Genomic DNA, 22,229 nt, shown 5'->3' with positions numbered 1-22,229 from the left:
TAGTCTAGACTAATTATAGATGAGAAAACTCACGATGATGTGCCTATAATCATCTGGCTAATAATAATCTTAAAAATCAGTTCACATTTATATAGTGCTTTTAATTCATTATCTACTTTGACTCACAATAACCTTGGGAGGAAGGTGCTATTATTATCTCCATTTTTACAGGTAAAGAAATAGAGGTTTAGAGAGGTTAAGTAACTAGCCCAGAGGTGGGCAATCTGTGGTCTCAAGGCCACATGTGAACTAGCTGAACTAGCCGATTGCCACCTAACTAGTATTACAAGTGGAATTTGAACCCAGATCCTCTTGACTCAAGTCCAGGGTTCTTTCCACTATTTGTTTAGTCATTTTTCAGTCATGTCCTAGTCTTCATGAACCCATTTGGGGCTTTCTTGGCAAAGATAATGGAGTGATTTGCCATTTCCTTCTCCAGCTCATTTTACAGATGAGGAAACTGAGGCAAACAGAGTGAAGTGACTTGCCCAGGGTCATGCAGCTAGTAAATGTCTGAGGCTGGATTTGAACTGAGGAGGAGGAGTCTTTCTGACTCCAGGCCTGGTGCTTTATCCATTGCACCACCTAGCCCCCCACTGTACCATGTGGCTAAATGAATTTATGGTTGCCAAATAGCTAAGTGAGAAATCAAAGACTAGAAGCATTCATTGTGTGCCTTCTTATTCAAGACACTGAAGGACTCACAGATAGGTGTCCCTCCCCACCTATGTCCGTTATAGATTGAAATTCTTAGATATCAGGAAGCAGGTAGGAGAAATTCTCCTCTGGATATCACCTATTTGCAGGACACAGAACCCTAAAATTCTAGAATGAGAAGTCCTCCTAGTAATGCCTTCTCTCCTCTTTTCCACCGATCCAGATATTAATCATCTTTGCAACTGGTCCCCATTCTACTTCTTTCATGAAAATTTCCCAGCTTGTTCAAGCCAATGGTGATCTTGCCTTCCTCTCATAGCACAGACTTCTTCTGCCATCATTTTGGCAATTAGATTCAGCCTCGTGAAGTCTCTGAGATAAGCTGGTTGTGTAGTGGATAGAGAGATGCACCTAGAATCAGGAAGACTTGAGTTCAGTTCTGGTCTTAGACACTTACCAGATGGATGATCCTGGACAGATCATTTACCCACCCTCACCTTCAGTTTCCTCATCTATAAAATGGGGATAATAATAGCACCTACCTCTTAGGTTGTTGTGAGAAGAAAAGAAGTTAGTATTTACAAAGTGCTTAGCAAATCTTAAAGCACTAAATAAATATTAGTTATCATCATCATCTCTGGCACTATTTTATATTGTTTAACTTTTCATATGTGAAGCAGAATGAGGAAATGTGAAAGCCTATCACTGAAACATCCATTGAATAATAATGATGATGATGATGATGATGATGATGATGATGATGATGAAGTAGCATTTAGATTATACATGTATAACCTATATCAGATTACTTGCTGTCTTGGGGTAGGGGGAGAGGAGACAGAGGGAGGGGGAAAACTTTGGAACTCAAAATTTTACAAAAATGAATGTTGAAAACTATCTTTACATGTAATTAGAAAGAAAATAAAATACTATTAAGGAAAAAATAAAGTAGCATTTAGATGATGCTTTAAAGTCTGCAAAATGCTTTACATGTGCAATCTCATTTGAGCCTCATAACAATTCTATGGGGTAGGTACTATTATTATCACCATTTTACAGATGGGTAAATTGAGGCTGAAGTTGGTAAAGTGACTTGCCCAGCATCACATTGCTAGGCAGGATTCAAACTCAGGTCTTCTTGACCCCAACTCCAGCACTGTATCCATTGCATCATCTAGCTACCTCTAGGGATCTAGGAGTATTTAATCAGGAAAAGAGAGGACTTGGGAGGTGAGGAGGTGAAGCATAATAGCTATCTTTGAGTATTTGCAAGACTGTCATGTGTAAGCAAGATTCAGAGTGTTCTCTTTAGCCCCAGAGGACAGAACAAGAAGTAGTGACTGAATATCTCTCTGCTGCTCCTAGTTTTTTCCTCTGAGGCCTAATTGGAAAGGTTCATTGAGGCTTCCTAACATTTCAAGTGGTAGGCTATGTGAAAGAAGAGTTTCTTGTTTAGGTATGAGCTGGACTAGGTGGACTCTGAGGTAGGTCATTCTGTGAAATTATCCAATTAGAGGGCAGCTAGGTGGCACAGTGGATAGAACACCAGCCCTGGAGTCAGGAGGACCTGAGTTCAAATCTGGCCTCAGACACATAACACTCACTAGCTGTGTGACCCTGGGCAAGTCACTTAACCCTATTACCTAACAAAAACAAAGAAACAAACAATCATCCAATTAGAACCAGGTTCAGGAGCCTGGTAAAAGATTTTCTGCTATACCATCTCTGACAAGTGGCCATCATGCCCCTACTTGAATACCTGCAGAATTGTGGGCTCATTACCTTATAAGGCAGCCCATTCCATTTTTGGACAGCTTGAAGTATTACAAAGAGTAATAATGACTCATATTTAATTTTAAAGTTTGTAAAATATTTTTCTCATAAAAACCTCTAAGATAGTATCATCCCCATTTTAAAGAGATTACGATTTACCCAGGTTCACAGACCTGGTAAGCGATAGAGCCTAGCAGGCAAGTTCAGGATGTGTTCCTTGTTTAAATACCCTATTGAACCAAGCACATGCCCCAAGTAAGTCAAACATAGAAAGAAAGTCCCCATTTATGCCAAAATATTCATAGTAGCAATTTGAGGGTAACAAAAAACCTAGAAACAACGTGGGTTTGGGGGAATTGCTTAGTAAACAACAATATTACTGCACTAAATGAAATAATGAATGAAAAGCATTGAAAAACATGGAAAGAATGAATTTGGGCAGAATGAAGTAAACTAAGATGATTTAAATAAATGTAAATCAGTAAGAGTCTCAGCCTTTTTGGTCTTGGGACACTTTTACTTTTTTTTTTTTTAGGCAATTGGTGTTAAATGACTTGTCCAGGGTCACACAGCTAGTAAGTGTTAAGTGTTTGGTCTGAGTCCAGATTTGAACTCAGGGCCTCCTGACTTCAGGGCTAGTGCTCTATCCACTGCACCACCTAGCTGCCTTAATACTTTTACACTCTTAAAAATTAATGAGAACTACACACCAAAAAAAATAAATTTAAAGTAAATAGAACAAAATTATAATGATCAATTGAATGAAGAAATGAGAGGACACTCCCAACACACCCTTTTGTGGAGATGGGAGGTCCACAGTTGTTAGTAAACATTACACCTTTTTTTTGGACTTTTCCAATATATTGATCAATTGGGTTGATTTGTTTTTCCCTCTCTAAAAAAATACTATTTGTATATGGGATGGCTCTCTGGGAGGGGAAAGGAGAGGGATACTTGGGATAACTATGCTGATGTAAGAAACAGAAGATATCGAAAAAAACCTTTAAAAAAATGAGAACTCCAAAGAATTTTTGTTTATGTTAATTATATCTATTAACATTTATCATATTAGAAATTAAAATGGATAATTTCATCCATTAAAATTAAATTTTAATTTATCTAAAATAATGCATCAGTTACTTGTTAACATAAATAATACATTTTTATGAAAAATAACTATCTTTTACAGAATAAAAATGTTAGTGAGAAGAGTGGCATTATTTTACACATTTTGCAAATCTCTTTAATGTCTAGCTTAATAGAAGATATCTGGATACTCACTTTTGCTTCTGCATTCAATCTGTTGCAATATAAAGTTCTGTTTGAAGTATATGAAGAAAATCTGGCCTCACCCAGACATGTAGTTGGAAAAGGGAGGAACATTTTAATAAGGTATGTAAAGTCTTAGTATTATTGTAAAAATGGTTTTGACCTCTAGGACCTCCAGAAAGAGTCTCAGGGAGCCCCAGGGGTCCTCAGACCACGCTCAAGAAGTGATGATAGAAATGAACAAAACTCTAAAAGAAAACCAGACGCCGAGTAATTATGATGACCAATCTTAGTCTGAGAGAATCGATGATGAAATACACCTCCTTCCTCTAGGTTAAGATGTGTGAGAGGGAGATTGCTGGCATACTCTGCCAGAAATGGTTATAGCATCAGTTGGTTTTACTTAACTGTTTTTCTTTGTCACAAGAGAGGACTTATTTGGTGTAGAGTATATCCAGAAAGGACTATGATATATAGAACAAAAGACCTCAACAAAAATTACAAAAATTATATTTTAAAAAAATATTCTTTCCAAGTGCTGTGTTCAGTGATTCAGTCAGCGGACTGGTCTAGTGCATTTGAAATGTCCGTGGGTGCCCAGCCCTGGCCAAAGAGTTGGGTAGCCTAAGCAAGGACTCACCAGCCTAGAGTAATGAGGACTGACCAGCCAGTGGAATCAACATGGCCCCACTTTTGAATACCAAAATATGCAGCCCATAGTCTTAAGAGACACCATCATGGAGTAGTAGATGGAGAGCCTACTTTAAGCCCAATAAAACCTGGGTTCAAGTTCCATGTCTTTTTCTTTTCTTTTCTTTTTAAAATTTATTTATTTATTTTTAGTTTTCAACATTCATTTCCATAAGATTTTGAGTTCCAAATTTTCTCCCCATCAAGTCCCATTTCTAATACATACTGGCTTCTATGATCCTATGTAAGTCATTCAATGTTAGAGGGTTCCAGGAAGCTCTCTATTTTATCAAATCAATTGTAGAGAAAGTGTCAATCTAAATTGGTGGAGGAATCACACTATGACAATGAAATCACAGGTCTGGTCTACATGCCTAGCAGTCATTAGGAGCTCTTGCCAATTTGACTTCATTAATCCTGTGAGGTCTTGGAGTTTACTTGCAAATTTTAAAAGAGGCAATATGGCATAATGGATAGAGCAATGAACTTGGAAGATCTGAGTTTGAATTCTTCCTTAAATAATCATCAATTGTGTTAACCCAAGGGTAAGTCATTTAACCTGTATGAGCCTCAGCTTTCCTCATTCTTAGAATGGAAATAATTATATAATGGTACCTACCCCCTAAGGGAATTATGTTAAATGAGGTGATGTCTATAAAAGTGTTTGTGCTATATAAATAGTATTTATTAGCTGTTATTATTCATGTAACATTCCCTGTGAGCTACTTCCCCAATTTGCAGAAGATTGGGTCCCCAGAGGGAAGTGTAGTTCCTGGTAAATTATAGCACCCTCCCTTTCCCCCTACCCCCAGTCCCAGTCTGTTCTAGTAAGGGCATAATACTCCATGGAGTTCAGTGCTTGCATGTAATTCTTAGCTCAGGGGACTTGGGGCTTTGGTATGATGAAGCATCCTGAAGCCTTGCCACTGTTACAGGGGAGGCCTCAGGACCACCCAGGATTTGTTGCATCATCCCAGCCCTTCAGCATTGAGCCACGTTTCCCTGAACTGGCCAGAGGCCAGGCTCAGCACTCCATGGTGTGTGCTCTGACCACAACTGATTGGAAGGGAAGGGGAGGGGAGGACAAGAGGGAAGCTGTTGTTTAGTCTCCATAATCTTAACTTCAGTCTGGCTTTATAGAATGAAGTCATACTCTGTGTGTGTGTGTGTGTGTGTGTGTGTGTGTGTGTGTGTGTGTGTGATGGCCATGACCACATACTTTATTCATAGCCCCCTATGAACATCTGTTCAAAGTTGAGCAAGCAGGGGCTGCAGTAGGAGTCATGGCCAGAGAACTTGCTAGCAAACCCCCAGGCCCCCATGGCTCCATCCATACTGGGATTGCCCAGGGGCAGATAACCAGCAGCCAGGGCTACAATGCCTCTCAGAAAGGTGGCACAAGGCCCTGATGCCTGTCAAGAGCACCAAGTCTGACCAGTTCACAGTGGAAACAGGCTCCTCCCCCAAGTGTTCTTTGTAGGTTTATACAAGAAGCCAATTTAGATTTTAAATCAAATTCCTTTCCTCCATAACGCCTTGATAGCTTACAGAGGGTTTTTGTAAATATTGTCTCATTTGAGTTTCACGATAATCCTGGGAAGGAAGCAGGGCAGGTATTATTACCCCCTTTTCAGCTTCTCACATTTTTATAGTGTGTTTGGGTTTAGAAAGTGTCTTCCTTGGCACAAACCTACGAGACAATCAGTTAAAGTCTTACTGCCCTCAGTTTGCAGATGAGACATGAAGTGACTTTCCCCAAGATCCCACAGCTGGTACATATTAGCACTTAGACTAGCCCATGGCTCTCAGATCTAAGCCTTGGATTCCTTTTTGACCATATCTTCTGTAACGTCACACAGCTGGAAGGGACAGAGCTGCCACTGGAACCTAATGTTCTTCCCACTATATTGTATTACTTCATACACCGAGCACTCTAAAAATGGGGTGAGGAGAAGCATTGCTTTGTAGATAGAAAGCTGGACTTGAAACCAGGAAGCCTTGCATCCAGGGCCCACCTCTGATAGAAAATGGTGCAGATGAGTTAAAACCTCCCAGTGGACTAAGCAAATCTCTAAGGCCATACATTGCAGATGACCCAGTCTGTATTGGCAGAAGAGGAAATCTATCCCTTGAGAGTTCCAGATAGCAATGAAATGAGAGGGCCAATCTTCAGCCCTAAGTGTGAAGTACACCTGTGTCAACCACAGTTCATTGTAGTGATCTGTGTAAGAGTCTGTATGCAGATTTAAAGAATCCAGGGATCCTTTAGTCTCCCTTTCAAAGGTTAATGTAAGGTGAAGATTTGTAGTCCCAAGTTGCAGAATTTATATTTGATTCCTAGCTCTAGGTGACATCTGGGGAGAGCTTCTAGCCCCCTAGATCATTTTTAGGGGGACTGATTTGTAGCAGTGGAAGGAATTACTTTTAAAAAAAATTGCTGCAACAGCTACAGCTTTGCCAGACCAGAAGGGGCTAAAGATTTTTATCCTCTTGACACCCTGAGCCAAGGTGCATCAGAGACCTGAGTAGAATGCTGAACAGGGTATGAGTCATTATAAGATGGACAGAGACAAACTGCCCAGACTGGGACCTAGGGAGCAGGGGAGGGGACTATTGTATGCCCTTCAAGCTGCAGGGACTTTCTGAGCCTTCAACTTAGTTTGAAAAGCAATTCTTCTGCATCATAGATGAGTCAGGAAGAAATACTGAATCCTCTAGCTTGGATTAAATGTGAAATGGCCTCTTTCAAGAATACCAGAACCAGGGCAAAAACTGAATCTGTCACATCAGTGAGTCAGGAGCCACCCATTGCATTATATGCCTATTGTTTGCAAAGCCTTTATACTGTGTTCATTATGGAGATATAGAAGGAGACCCAGTTCCAACCCAAAGAGATCAAAGAGATAATATTGGTAAGAAGTACTTAGCACACTGTTTGGTACTTTGTAGATACTATATAATTGTTTATTTCCTTCCCTTCCCTTCTCAATCTGATAGAAGACACACAGTTCCTGTCCTCAAGAAGCCCCAGTTCAATGGAGGAGACACAGTCCTTGATGTCAAGGAGCTCCTCTTATGATGTCCCTCCCTCTCCTTCCCTCCTTCCCACCCTCCCTCCTTCTGCTTTCTGTACAACTCTTTCTCTCTCTCTCTCTTCTTCCCATCCTCTCTCTCTTGCTCTCCCTCTCTCCTTCCCTCTATCTCTCTCCCTCCCTCTGCTTCCCTCCTTCCCACCTCCCTCCCTCTCTCTCCTTCCTTTCTCTGTCTCTGTCTCTGTCTCTCTCTCTTTCTCTCTGTCTCTGTCTCTTTCTCCCATCCCTTCTCTCCTTGCCCTTAGAAATTTCTCTGTCTGATAGGGAAGATAGTTTTTGCCCTCTGCAAGATATATTCAGGAGAAAAGGAAAAAGAAGTTTGAAGATTTACCTTATGAAGGAATGTAGGGCTTTGAAGTATAGGTGAGTATCCCTACTCCCACTCACTCTAATTGATTCCCCAGAGCAGGGGTATTATATTCCCTCAGGACTCTGAGGCTTGGGTTGGGGGAGCACCATAGCTCTTCATTGTACTTTTACTGCTATGATTATCAGTGATATAATTTAGTTAGCCAGATTCAATTAACTTTTGATAAAGGGGTATTTACTAAGGTGGGCAGCTAGGTCATACAGTGGATAGAATGCTGGGCCCAGAGTCAGGAAGATTCATCTTCTGGCCTCAGATACTTATTAGCTGTGTGACCCTGGGAAAGTTACTTAACCCTGTTTGCCTCAGTTTCCTCATCTGTAAAATGAGCTGGAGAAGGAAACAGCAAACCACTTCAGTATCTTTCCCAAAAAAAAAAATTCCAAATGGGGTCGCAAAGAGTCAGACAAGACTGAAAAACAACTGAATAACAACATTTACTAAGGAGGTATGTTAAGAATAACTGGAACAAAACAACAGCACAAAAGTCTGTGATCCATTTCCCAATTAGTACACACAGGGTCCAGGGTAAAAGAGGCTCAAGCTTAGAGAGCTTATGTGGCAAAGAGTTAATTTACAGCTCCTGGTTATTGGAGATCTTTTTCTCCCTTCTGTGGGTACTGGAGATGTTCCCTTTAGTTATTTTTGTAGCTTCTTTACTAGGAGGTGGAATGTTCCTCATAATTTATTTTGCTATGTTATTCAAGTATTGCTTACTTTGAAATAGTGGGTCTTCTGGTTGGTCTGGTACAAGAAATATTGGTAGGGGCTTGTCAGGTGTGGTTTTGAGTGGATGCTAACTGAAAGATTGCCTTGAACTTTGGCACATTTCAAAAGACTCACCACTGAAGGGTGTCCTCAGCACCTAGAACTTTGTCTGACACAGAATAGGCATCTATTAGTTGTTGAATTAAATTTAATTGTATTTTTTTCTGAGGAAGAGGAGAGTAGAAGGAATCAGTATCTTAGGAATTTGTCCACACTGCTCTGGACAGTTTTCCTTACTCTTACTCAGGGGCATCTTGGGCCTTTTTCCAAGAAATTTGCCTCATCGTTTCCCACTTGGCCATTTTCCTCGACTTCATGATTTCCAGAAGCTCATCATCTTGCAAGATGAAATCAGCTCTGAAACACATACCTCCACAGTACCTCCTATACCTGGACCCTCTCCCTTCCTTTGGTTGGACAGTATGGGCATTAGAAAGCTCCTCCCAGATTCTCTAGCATTTAAGGGCACTTAGAGAGTTCACCTCATTATTTTCCCCTGGTTGCTTTCTTGGACTACAAGATCTCCAGAATCTCATCATCTTGTAAGATGAAATCAACTGTGAAACTCTCACCTCCTTTCTGACCTGGCTGTAGGACTTCATTATGCCCTTTCCCCTTCCTTCCTTTTCAACTTATTCTTATGTGTTCTGCCCCCATTAATTTGTGAGTTCCTCAAGGACAGGGACTGTCCAGTGCCTTTCACTGTGTCCTCAGCCCTTAGCACACTGACCAATACATAGGAGATACTCGATAACTGTATATACACATGCATACACGCGTGTACACAAACGCATACATATACATGTCCACACATATATAGACATACACATATACAATACATACATATACATGTGTATACACACATCCATAGTAGATTCTTTGTTCCTCCCTGCCTTTCTTTCACAATTCACAATTTCTCTGTTCATTCTAACCACAGACTTGCTTAGCAGGACATTCACATATCTGGAGACAAGACATTACTCTTACCAACATCTCCCTGATGCCCAAAGCAGAAAAGGAAGTGATATTTTGCATCTCGATGTTCACTCTCATTCTCACATTTCCTCAGTTGTTTTTTTGAGGAGCACTAAAGCATTTGCTGGGGCCAGTCACTGCCACACTGAGGAAAATCAATCAGCTGGGGCATGAGGTTTGGATGAGAAGAGCAAGCACAGAATGTAACAGGAGGTGGTGATCTGTACTTTGGCTTTTTCTACTGTGGGAAAAAAAAAAACCCCAAACCAAAAAACAAAAACCTAGCATTTGGACATTACTGGAAAGAGAGCAGGTACATACCGAGAACTACAAATAGAACAAATGGAGCTGTGGGCCCACTAGTTGGTGTTTTCCAAATGCCTAACGCAGGAGAGTTTTTCAAATCAATCTCTGCCCCCAGCCCCTGCCCACCTTTGTTCTCTGCTGAATGGATAGGTGTGAATCCAAGGTTGAGTTGCTATTCCCCAGCCCTTCTCTGCTGGGTCCCCCTGCCAAGCACGTCTCTGAGGGTACACAGTGGTGTACTGAGGACGCTAAACTTCTTTCCTCAGGAATGACTTTACTCAAATAGCTTTAAACCCAGCTGCTTACATGCTATTTTAGCCTGCTTTTGCTCATCCAGAGCAGTAATAATAATAATAATAATAATAATAATAATAAATATTTATACAGAGCTTTAGGGTTTATAAATCACTTTATAGATATACATACACATGTGTAATGTATGTATGTGTGTGTATGTAATTTGATCCTCACAGCAACCCTTTGAGGTAGGTGCTATTAATATTCCCATTTTACAGATGGGTACAATAAGGTTGTATCCACTTTAAAATAGATTTTACTCTTTGATCTCCTATATGTACTGAAAGTATAAGTAAATAAAAATGACAGTAGATAGTTCAGGATCAGAGAAGTTATTATTTACCCAGGATCACACAGCTAGTAAATGTCTGAGGTGGGATTTGAATTCAGGTCTTCTTGACTCCAAGTCCAGTGCCCTATCCACTACTGTGCATCTGTGAGAAAGGCAAGGTTGGGCTGCTCTCTAGATCTGTGGCACTGATGTGGTAAAATGGGAAGATCACTGGATTTGGAGCTAGAAGAATTGGGTCTGAATCTTAGCTCTGCCATACTCTGCGCGTGTGACCTTGGACAAATCACTTGACCTCTCTGGTCCTCAAGTGTCTGATCTGTAAAATAGAGTGGTTGGATGAAATGGTCCTTGTGGTCTCTTCCTGCTCTCAATCTATTTTCCAGTGAATTCCACTCGATTTCTAAAGGCCTTGACCCCAAGAGACTCCCCCAGAGGATGAATGTCCTTCATCATGATGCACTTGTTGACGAACTGGCCACCCTGGACCCATTAAACCAATAGAACCAGACAGTATAGGGGATACTGGCAGGCAGTTTTCTGTATGCTCAAGCCTGACCCTTAAGCATGGTGTACATATGCCTGCCCACAGACCCAACCCCTCCTTCCAAGACACCTAGAAAAGAGGATTCAAACACATCAGAAACAGAAGCTCTCTCGGGGTCTATCAGCCTAGAAGTTTCGCTGAAGTGGAGCAGCCACAAGTTAGGAGGACAGGAGTAATGCTATTGGTATTTTTGATAGACACAGCAAAGACTCTCCTGAAGGCAGCAATTGGTGAAAAGTCAGAAGGTGCTAGGATCAGAGACTCAGAGCAGGAAGGGATCTCAGAGGTCATCCAGTCCAACCCTTTCATTTCACAAATGGGGAAACAGAGTAAATTTTGTAATTGATGCAATGGGATGCTATAATGCAATTACATGGACAAGTTGGAGGAAGACCTTTAAGATATAAAGCAAAACAAAACATGTGCAAAAAACCCCCTCTCAAACCCCAGAAACAGGAAAAACAGAATACATGCTAACCATGTTCATATAAGTCCAAGATCAGATAAAAAGCCCTAACGGACACTTAGAAGGAGGGACTGGATAAGTCATGATAAAATTAATTAAGAATAGGAGATAGTGACTAGATGTATGATTTCATTGATATAGGGAACACCCAGATAAGGAAAGTCCTTCCACCAATGTTGGTTGACACCTTCTCTGAAAATGTAGACCCAGCGGAAGCTTTAGCATCTTACCAAATCTGATAGGCAGTTGTAGGCAATATCAGTCTCTGTGAATAGTGGTTAATTCCAGCCTTGAGGCTGTAGCTGCAGAAAAACAAGAGTCCAGGGACCCCTGGATTTGGAGTTAAAAGAAGTGAATTCAAATCCTGCTTCTGCTGTGTAATTATAGTTGTGTTGTTGTACAGTCATTTTTCAGTCAGGTCCAATTCTTTGTGACCCCATTTAGGGTTTTCTTGGCAAAGATATAGGAGTAGTTTACTATTTCCTTTTCCAGCTCATTTTACAGATGAGGAAACTGAGACAAGCAAGCTTAAGTGACTTGCCCAGGGTCACACAGCTAGTAAGTGTATGAGGTCATATTTGAACTCAAGAAGATGAGTCTTCCTGACTCCAGGTCCGATGCTCTACCCACTGCACCACCTAACGGTTGGTGTGGTCTTGGGCAAATCATTTAACCTCTCTGCGGCTCAGTTTTCTCATCTGTAAAATGAAGTACAATAATTCTTGCGCCATCTACGTCACAGGATTGTCATGAGGAAAATGTTTTGTAAATCTTAAAGTTTCATATAATAGTTGCTGTCACTATTATTGTTGATTCCATTTAATTTCAACCTCCCCTGAGCAACCTGAGATTCTTGGGGGTGGGGGAGACTTTACACATGACAAATAATTTAAAAATCTGACAAACCTCTCATAGATAACTGAAAATGAACTCTTTAATATGTTGTACCTCCCCTATAGAGTTTAATGTCCTTGAGGGTAGGGACTATGCCATTTTGGGGGGTATTTGTAGCCCTAAGTGCCTGGCACTGATCAATTGACAGTTCCCACCAAAGATTCTGATGAAATCTGAGAAATGTCCTAACAGTGTCTAATGCAATGAAGCTCTTACCTCGACTATCTAAGATGAGGTAAGTTCTGATGCTTTTTCTACTGATACTCCCCCAGGTACCATCTTAGGACCTAAAAGCAGGACACAGACTGTTTCAGACTTGTCCATCTATAAGAATATGTCACGTTTGTAAGGGGCTCTGAAGTTCAGCAAGAGAAAAAGTGAAATAATTTGAGTCAATCTGGCCTTTGGGTTAAGGGAAAGCTGTAGTAAATCCCATGCTCAGAAATGATACCAATAATACAAGATATCTAAAAGTGGGATGGGCTGCCTTGGAAAGGAATGGGTTCCTACTCTGCAAGGGCCTTCAAGCCCATGCTGAATGGGTGTGGAAGAGAAGAGGGTTTTTCTTCAGGTATGAATTAGATGGCTGCTAAGGTCCCTTCTAACTCTGTGATTCTGTGAACTGAATTCTAAGTATTGTAATCATAGGTGTGCAAGATGATTGCTACTGTCCTAGTCTCTCTGAAAGCTGGCCCCCTGCCAGGAACCCCTGAGACCCCCAAATTGCACATTCTTCAGCCAATCCTGTGGTCAGCTCACCAGCTAGTCTCCTCTCTGCCCTATGCCTGAGAGGCTAGAGAATCACCCAGCCTTCACTCCAGGCAAACTCTCCCACACAGTGACGTCAGACAGGCTGCTGGCCCCCCTGGAATGTGTCAAGTGGGCCTCAGCGGGCTCTGCATGACGTTGCATTCGTTACAGCTTCCTGACCTCGCCAGCCTCTGCCTCGGTAACTCAGCCCCCATTTTATGGCAGAATATAACACATCAAGATTAACAAACTGGGTCTCTTAAGAAACATAAAGTATGAAAAACAAACCACAGATGAATTGAAATGATAACACTGTTTCCAGCTGGCCTCTTAAAAACCTTCGCTCTTTAAACCCCTGTTTTGGCCACTTTCCTTAGAGGAAGTGTGTGTGTGTGTGTGTGTGTGTGTGTGTGTGTGTGTGTGCGCGTGTGTGTGTGTGTTTAGACAAAATACATACATACCTATGTATACATGCATAAATATATATACATGCTTGTGTGTATATGTATATATATATATGTATATATATATATGTATATATGTATATATACTATATATTTATTTCTTGCAGACAGTATCAATAAAGCACAAAGTGCCCAGAAAATGAAAGGCAGCTCCAGATCTACCAAGGGATAGAAGGAAGCCCCTACATTCATGGCAGGAAGACCAAAGAACATTCTAAAGAGCAAAGCAATAGTTTGCCCTTAATTTGGGGGTAGAAATGTCTCAGTTTCCCTTTTTTAAACATCATAGTATCATAAAACTGAGAGCAGGAAGGGACTTTACAGATCTTCTAGTCTATCCCCTCAGTTTACTGGTGAGGAGATTGAAACCCAGAAAGGTTAAATGCTATCCTCAAGCATGGTCACTCAGCTAATTAGTGGCATATGTGAAACGGGGACCTAGGACCTCTGACTCCAAATCCACTGGGCCAGTCATTTTGCCACACTGCCTGTCTCAAGCCCACTAAAATTTTCTTTCAAACTGTGATTATTTGGAGAAGTGAAGATATGGTCCCAAGCGAGGAAGAAAAAAGCCCCAAATATTGGGGAGGGGATCAGTTTCTTCTATTGCTTCTTCCTTCACTTATCCCTGGTTGCTGAGGCCTTTGTTCACGGATGGAGTGACTCACTATGAGCTTTAGGCAGTGTGGCAGACCCACAGACCTTTAACGAGTTGTGATACAGTAATGATTTGCTGAGGAATCCAGGTTTGGATTGTTACAGGTGGGCTGGAGCTGCCACTTAGAATATATGTGGCTCTATGTGATGTTTTGGGCATCAGAATCCTTTGCCTCCTTAATAAGCAACTGGCGCTTCAGAGGGAAATTACACTGCCATGATTAACTCAGAAATATGCTCTCAGTCTGCTGCTTGCCATGCTATACTGACAGGCAAGTTCAGGATATTTATCTCTAGGTGGTGGAGCAGGGCCAGTTGAGGGGTTGGTTATTATTTACCTTCTCCAGGAAGAATGTTGAATCCTAGAGAAAAAATTCAACAGTCACTAATTAAGCACCTACTTAACTAGGATTATAGAGAAGGGAGAGGAACAAGCATTTATTAAACACCTAGTATGTGCCAAGGCACTCTGCTAATCAATTTAAAATGTTTATCTCATTTGATATAAAGACTAAAACGGGATGTTTCCCCTCAAGGAGCTTACAGTCCACTAGGGCAATACAACCTATACACAGATAAGTGCAAAGTATATACAAAGTAATTTTTGGAGAAGAACCCTAAAAACTTGGAGGATCTGGAAGACCTGGTCTAGGAGGTTCCACCAGAGCTGAGTCTAGAAGGAAGTTGTCAATCAATTGGTCAGTCAACAAGCTTTGTATTAAGTGCTCACTGTATGCCAGGTATTGTGCTAAGTGGTGGGAATACAAAGAAGGGGGGGGGAAGTCCCTCCCTCAAGGAACTCAGATTCTAACAGCTCAGACAATATCCAAACAACATGTACAATAAATTATCTAACAAGGTAAACTAGGGAAGACACTAAGATTAAGGAGGACTGGGAAAGGATTCTTGTAAAAGGAGGGACTTTCACTGAGATTTGAAGGAAGCCAAGGAAGCCAGGAGATAATGATGAGGAAGTGCATATAAGACATACACAAAGTAGATGGAACGTCATCTCACAGAGGAAAATGGTCAGAGAGCTAAGCATTGCAAGAGATGGAAATGAAGAGAAAGTAGCTCATGAGTGTGTTACAACCTGTGAAAAGACACAGGGGAGAGCTGATGTGTGATGGGAAATAGCAATCAGGCCAGAATTCACCTAGTAACAGGACATTAAGGGAACAATTAGGGATATTCCAACTCTATCCCTAGCCTGAGGCAGAATAGCTCAATAAAGTCGGGAGACTTGAGTTGGAGGCCAAGCTTTGCTACTCACTGACTATGTGACCTGGGGTAGTTAGTTCATCAACCCCCTTCTAGTCCTAGAAAGGTTGCTCATTGACTATATCATTGTCATTGCTCATCTGAAAAACAAGATGGTTGGATTAAATCATCTTTAGGTCTCTTTCAATGTCAACCCAAGCATCTGAAAACTACCAAACTCTCCTATTCGAGTACCACCATCGCCTCTAGGAATCCTTCCCTGATTCTCTCCACTGCCCTCATAGCTGCCCAGACAGCGGTGACCTTAGACCTTATATAGCACATTGGCTTACAGCCCAGGGTGTGCTGGAGCCAGCCTGGATACTGGCTCATGAGAGCTAATTGTCAAGGTTTCAATGCGAGCGTTCACACTTCGGAAATCAGTAAATGCTACAAATCAGGGTTTGAGTTATTGGTTTCTTGATTGTCTAGACTTTAAAATATATTGGAGAAAATGTCAATAATGCTCTTAAAAGTGTTTTCTGCATGCATTTTTTTGGAGAACTAGTTTTTAAATAGTACCACCATATCCCTGCTTATAGCCCTTTAGTGCATTTATCTTGTATTTTTTTTATTATAAAGTAGTTATTTATGTATGTTTCTTATCCCTACATTGTTGGCCTCATGAAGGCAGGAAATAAGTTCTACCCAATCTTCATATGTGCCCAGTGCTTAGTACAGAACTGTGTACATATTTGGTAGGTATTTAATAAATGGGGTGGCTAGGTGGTACAGTGGATAGAATCAGAATCCAGTTTAAGACTGTGTGACCCTAGGCAAGTCACTTAACCCTATTTACCTCTGTTTCCTCATCTGTAAAATAAGCCAGTGAAGGAAATGGCAAATGACTCCAGTATCTTTGCCAAGAAAATCCCAAATGGGGTCTTGAAGAGTCAGACACAACTAAAAACAACTCAACCACAAAAAAAAAAATTTAATAAATGACTGCTACATTCATTGTTGAGTTGCTAATCAATAATCCCACCATCAGAGACAATATTGAGATGGAGTGACAATGGGACTGACCTTAGGTGGTAATTCTGATGGATAAAGTAGGTTTGAAATACAGACTATCTGAAATGCATCTCTGAGCAGGGCTAACAAGAGTTTTAGCAAGTTAAAGGCACCAACCTAGTTCTCCTTAGTACCTCATTCGACCCAAGTGTACCAAAGAGGGTAGGGCAGCACCCTTTAGCACAAAAAGTGCTAAAAAGAAAAATAAAAGGTTCCATTGTCAGGACACAGGGATGTAGTGTCTCCAGACCCTTTGAAATCATCTAGTCTCCTCATTTTAGAGATGAAGCAAATGAGTTTTGCAATATTCATGGAGTCACGATCAAAAGCTTCCTGTAGTATATAGAACTGTGGCTAAACATCTCCCCATAGAGTTATAATTTTTAAATTTTCTACTGTGCATAGAGGTAGAAAAAAAATCACTCCATTATATATGGGACTGTGATTAAAAAAAAAAAGCTCCCGATTATAAACATATATTGTCTTTACTCTTGGAGGAAGCTGGGAGGTGACTTTTCCTATGAAAGGGGTTAATGAGTGTAAATCCTTGTTGGATAAGAATTTCCTCTAGGAGGAAGCTACACAATAGTTGAAAAGCTTTGGACCCAAACACTGGGGATGAGTAATAGAGGAAAAACAAAAGAGTACTAAATTATTCAAGCTGAGGAAATTTTTGGTCTCTGGGGTGCACAGAGGAGACAGCAACTAGCCTGGGGTATCATGGAACTGCCGGGAAAGTATGTTCAGCTGGGACCCTGATAGTCCTGTGAAAATGAGATCAAAAATATCTAATTCCTGGGGGAATTGGGGGGCATTGTGCAAGATAGCTTGGGGAAAGTTTTAGTTTGCGTGAGGCTTCAGAAGAGAAGTCAGATCCAGGGTTCTGATCAATGACATTTTTTTTTATCAATAACTGAATAAGGGCATAGATGGTATGTTCATAAAATTTATAGATGGCTGAGCTGGGAGAGGTTATAATAGGGATTCTTTTTTGTGGACTATGTCATTGTACTCAATGGACATTGATGTCCCTTCCAATTCTAAAGTTCTGTAATTCTATGCCGTTGTAGCCAGGCATAGAAAAGATTGAACTCCATTGTTAGGAGCCTGACTATTTAATCATTCTTGGCAAAATCAGGATTATTGATTGACAATCTCATTACTATCTAGCTTCTTAGAATGGGGGAGAAGAAGTCCATTATAATTCACCTGTTTCCCAACTGGATCTAGCCAGAAAAATATACCTTGGGAAAGTGAATAGAAATGTGACTGCATTAAGGAAGGAGCTTTCTGTTGTTAACAAGGTTGGACCTTTTTGATTTAAAACTGACTTGTCTCTTGAAAGGTGGGGCACCTATGCTATCCTGCAGATACAACAAAGAGTTTGGAATGAAAAAGATATGATGTTATTTTCATCCCTGAGGGAAGCATAAGGGGGAGGCATTTAGACTATGGGAGGGGGGAAGGATAAATAAACATACTAAGCAATGCTTAGAGAGTCACAGGTCTTTTGAGTGTTCTTCCCTTTTTTCCCCCTATTCCTTACAGGGAGAACAAAAGAAGTTGGTGCTTTTCTCTCTCTCCTCAGCTATTTTCTACCTACAGGAGAGGCCCAGATAGTACCAAGATAGGAAGCAATAGGTTATTTAATTGCATTCTCTTTGCAGGAATGCCTGTTTGTTCTTGTTTTTAGGATTACTAAGAATTATGTCTTCAATTTAAAGAAGTCCTTTTCAATACATTTGATTGCCAGTGTGGGATAGGGAAACATGCTTAGAAAATAGATTATCTAGGGAGTGGAGCCACAATGGTGGAGTAGAGGCAGGAACTTACCTGAACTCTTCCAACATTTCCCTTCAAATAACTTTAAAATAATGACTCAACTTGAACTCTGAAGTGGCAGAGCCAACCAAAGGTTGGAATGAAACAATTTTCTAGTCCAAGAAAATTCAGGAGGTCAACAGGAAAGGTCTGTCACACCAGGGTAGTGGTCAGGCCCAGAGTGCAGCACAGGCCATGCAGTAGCAAGCAGCTGGCCTTGGAAGTGACTGCAACAGAAGCTTCAGGAGCTCTCAGCTCACAGGCAGTGAGGGGGTCAGAAAATGGTCATAAAGAGATTAGATGGGGCACTTTGCTAGTACTAGGGCAAGGAACCTGTTGAAATTGCCTATTACATAGCAGTTCCAGGTCACAGTTCCAGGGCAAAGAGGTGCACTGGTGTTTGTGGTCTCAGAGGTGTCTCATCACAGTTCCATGGTGGAGAAGAGTGCTTGTGGTGGCTTACAAAGGGAGCAGAGGCCCTGGTTTCAGTTCCAAGACAGAAAAGAACATTAGCACTTATGGCTACAGGAGAGCAAGGAGCCAGAAAGAAACAATTAAAATATCATGGAGCCTCAGTGAGGATAACACAAGATTTAGCAGCTTCCACATTAAAGGACTGGAGGGCTTGGAATGTTGTATTCCAGAGAGCAAAAGAACTAGGATTACAACCAAGAGTTACCTACCCAGCAAAATTGAGTATAGTCCTTCAAAGGGAAAAATTGACATTCAATGAAATAGAGGACTTTCAAGCATTCTTGATGAAAAGACCACAGCTGAATAGAAAATCTGACTTTCAAATACAAGACTCAAGAGAAACATAAAAAGGTAAACATGAAACAAAATCATAAGGGATTCAATAAGGTTAAACTATTTACATTCCTGCATGGGAGGAAGATGTTTATAATTCCTAAAGGTACAGGTATAAGTTGACTATTATGTGATGATTTTTAAAAAAATTAAGGGGTAAGAAAGAAGGATGCACTGGGAGAAGGGAGAGAAAGAACAGGGAAAATTATCTCACATAAAAGAGATGCAAAAGGAAGAGTTTTAACAGTGGAGGGGAAAATGCAAAAAGGAAGTGGATGGCAAGGCTTCAACCTTACTCTCATGAGAATTGACTCAAAGTGGGAAATAACATACACACTTATTTGGGTATAGAAGTTTATTTTACCTTACAGGGAAGGATAAGGGAAGGGAATCGCTGATAGAAGGGAGGATTAAGGGAGGCAGTGGTCAGAAATAAAACAGACTTTTGAGGAGAGTCAAGAGGGAGGGAGGGAGGGATAGGGAAAAGGGGGAGGGAGAGAGGGGAAGAGAGAGAGAGAGAGAGAGAGAGAGAGAGAGAGAGAGAGAGAGAGAGAGAGAGAGAGAGAGAGAGAAAGAGAGAGAGAGAGAGAGAGAGAGAGAGAGGACAAATAGGGAAAAAATAGGATGAAGGGAAAGACACAGTTAATGATTGTAACTGTGAATATGAATGGGATGAACTCATAAAACGAAGTAGATAGCAGAATTGATTAAAAACCAGAATCCAACAATGTGTTGTTTACAAGAAACACACTTGAAACAGAGAGAAACACACAAAGTAAAAATAAGGGGATGGAACAGAATCTATGATGCTTTAGCTGAAGAAAAAAAGTAGGGGTAGCAATCATAATCTCAGATAACACAAAAGCAAAAATAAACCTAATTTAAAAAGATAAGCAGGGAAACCATATTTTGTTAAAATGTACCCTGACAATGAAGTAATATCAATACTAAATGTGTATGCGTCAAATGACATAGCATCCAGATTCTTAAAGGAAAAGCTAAATGAGTTATAGGAGGAATTAGACAGGACAACTATATTAGTGGGGGACCTCAACTTTCCTCTCTCAGAACTAGACAAATCTAACCATACAATAAACTAGAAAGAAGAATTTTAGAAAAGTTAGATTGCTAGAACTCTGAAGAAACTTGAATGGGAATAGAAATAGTATACCTTTTTCTCAGCTGTACATGGCATCTTCACAAAAGTTGACCATGTATCAGGGCATGAAAACTTGGCAACCAAATGCGGAAACGTAGAAATATTAAATGCATCCTTTTTAGATGATAATGCAATACAATTACATTCAGTAAAGCACCATGGCAACATAGATTAAAAATTAATTGGAAACTAATCTAATCCTAAAGATTGAATAGGTCAAAGAACATACAGAAATAATCAATAATTTCATTAAAAAGAATGACAACAATAAGAGAACATAGCAAAATTTATGGGATGGAGCCAAATAAGTACTTAGAAGGAAATTTATATCTCTAAATGCTTATATCAATAAAGTAGAGAAAGAACAGATCAATGAATTGGGCACGTAATTAAAAAAAACTAGATAAAGAACTAATTAAAAATCTCTAATTAAATTCCCAATTAAAAATCCTGAAAATCAAAGGAAAGATTAATAAAATTTAAAGTAAGTAAATCATTGAACAAATAAGTAAAAGTAGGGGCTGGTTTTATGAAAAAAAAATAATAAAAAAAGATAAGCTATTGGTTAATTTGATTTTAGAAAAAGAAAGAAAAAAAATCAAATTACCAGTATCAAAAATAGAACAGGTAAATTCAGCACCAAGGAAGATGAAATTAAAGTAATTACTAGGAGCTATTTTTCCCAATTATATGCCAATAAATCTAACAAGCTAAGTACAATGGATGAATATTTGCAAAAATATAAATTGCACAGATTAATGGATGGGAAATAGAATATTTCAGTAACCCTATCTTAGAAAAAGAAATTGAACAAATCACCAATGAGCTACCTGAGAAAAATTTCCCAGGACCAGAGGGATTCATAAGTGAATTCTACCAATATTTAAAGAACAATTATAATACTATATAAACTATTTGGGGAAATAGGCAAAGAAGGAGTCCTACCAAATTCCTTTTACAATACAAATATGGTGTTGACACCCCAAGGAAGAGCTAAAAAGGAGAAAGAAAACCATAGGCCAATTTCCCTAATGAATATTGGTGCAAAAATTTTAAATAAAATAAAGCAAAGAGATCATAGTAATATATTACAAAAACACCCAACCAAATAAGATTTATAGCAGGAATGCAGAGCTGGTTCAATATTAGAAAAACTATCAGCATAATTGGTCATATCAATAACAAAAACAACTAAAGTCCTATAATTATTTCAATAGATGCAGAAAAAACTTTTAACAAAATATAGCACTCATGCCTATTAAAAACATTAGAAAGCATAAGAATAAATGGACCCTTCCTTAAAATGATAAGTAGTATCTATCTAAAACTATCAGCAATTATTATCTGTAATGGGAATAAGCTAGAAGCCTTCCCAATAAGATCAAGGTGAAGCAAGGATGCTCATTATCATCACTATTATTCTATTCATTATCATTCACTATTATTATATATTGTACTAGAAATGCTAGCTATAGCAATAAGAGAAGAAAATAATTGAAGGAATAAGAATAGACAATGAAGAAAGAAAACTATCACTCACTGCGGATGATATGATCCAAGAGGATCCTAGAAAATCTACAAAAAAATTGAAATAATTAACAATTTTCAGCAAAGTAAAGGATATTAAGTAAACCCCCATAAATCATCAACATTTCTATATATTACCTACACAATACAGAAGGAAGAGATAAAAAGAGAACTTTTACTTAAAATAACTGCCGACAGTAATAAAATACTTGGTAGTCTACCTACCAAAACAAACCCAGGAACTATAAGACCGCAATTACAAAGCACTTTTCACACACAAATAAATCAGATCTAAACAACTGGAGAAATATTAATTGCTCATGGGTAGGCCAAGCCAATAAAATAAAAAAATGACAGTTCTACCTAAATTTACTTATTCA

At 39.7% G+C, this 22,229-nt stretch overlaps 1 protein-coding gene across 1 annotated transcript in view; it reads right to left on the bottom strand.

Annotated features, from left to right (window-relative positions):
- Window positions 1-22,229, bottom strand: part of KCNH1 (potassium voltage-gated channel subfamily H member 1) — a 502,700-nt gene that overhangs the window by 8,109 nt on the left and 472,362 nt on the right. The gene's annotated exons all lie outside the window — the stretch shown is intronic.

The sequence above is a fragment of the Phascolarctos cinereus genome, unplaced genomic scaffold (genome assembly GCF_003287225.1).
Source record: "Phascolarctos cinereus isolate Bilbo 61053 unplaced genomic scaffold, phaCin_HiC Scaffold_5;HRSCAF=322, whole genome shotgun sequence".
NCBI lineage: Eukaryota > Metazoa > Chordata > Mammalia > Diprotodontia > Phascolarctidae > Phascolarctos > Phascolarctos cinereus.
The sequence above is the reverse complement of the archived record's forward strand: the minus strand, read 5'-3'. Positions and strand labels throughout refer to the sequence as shown.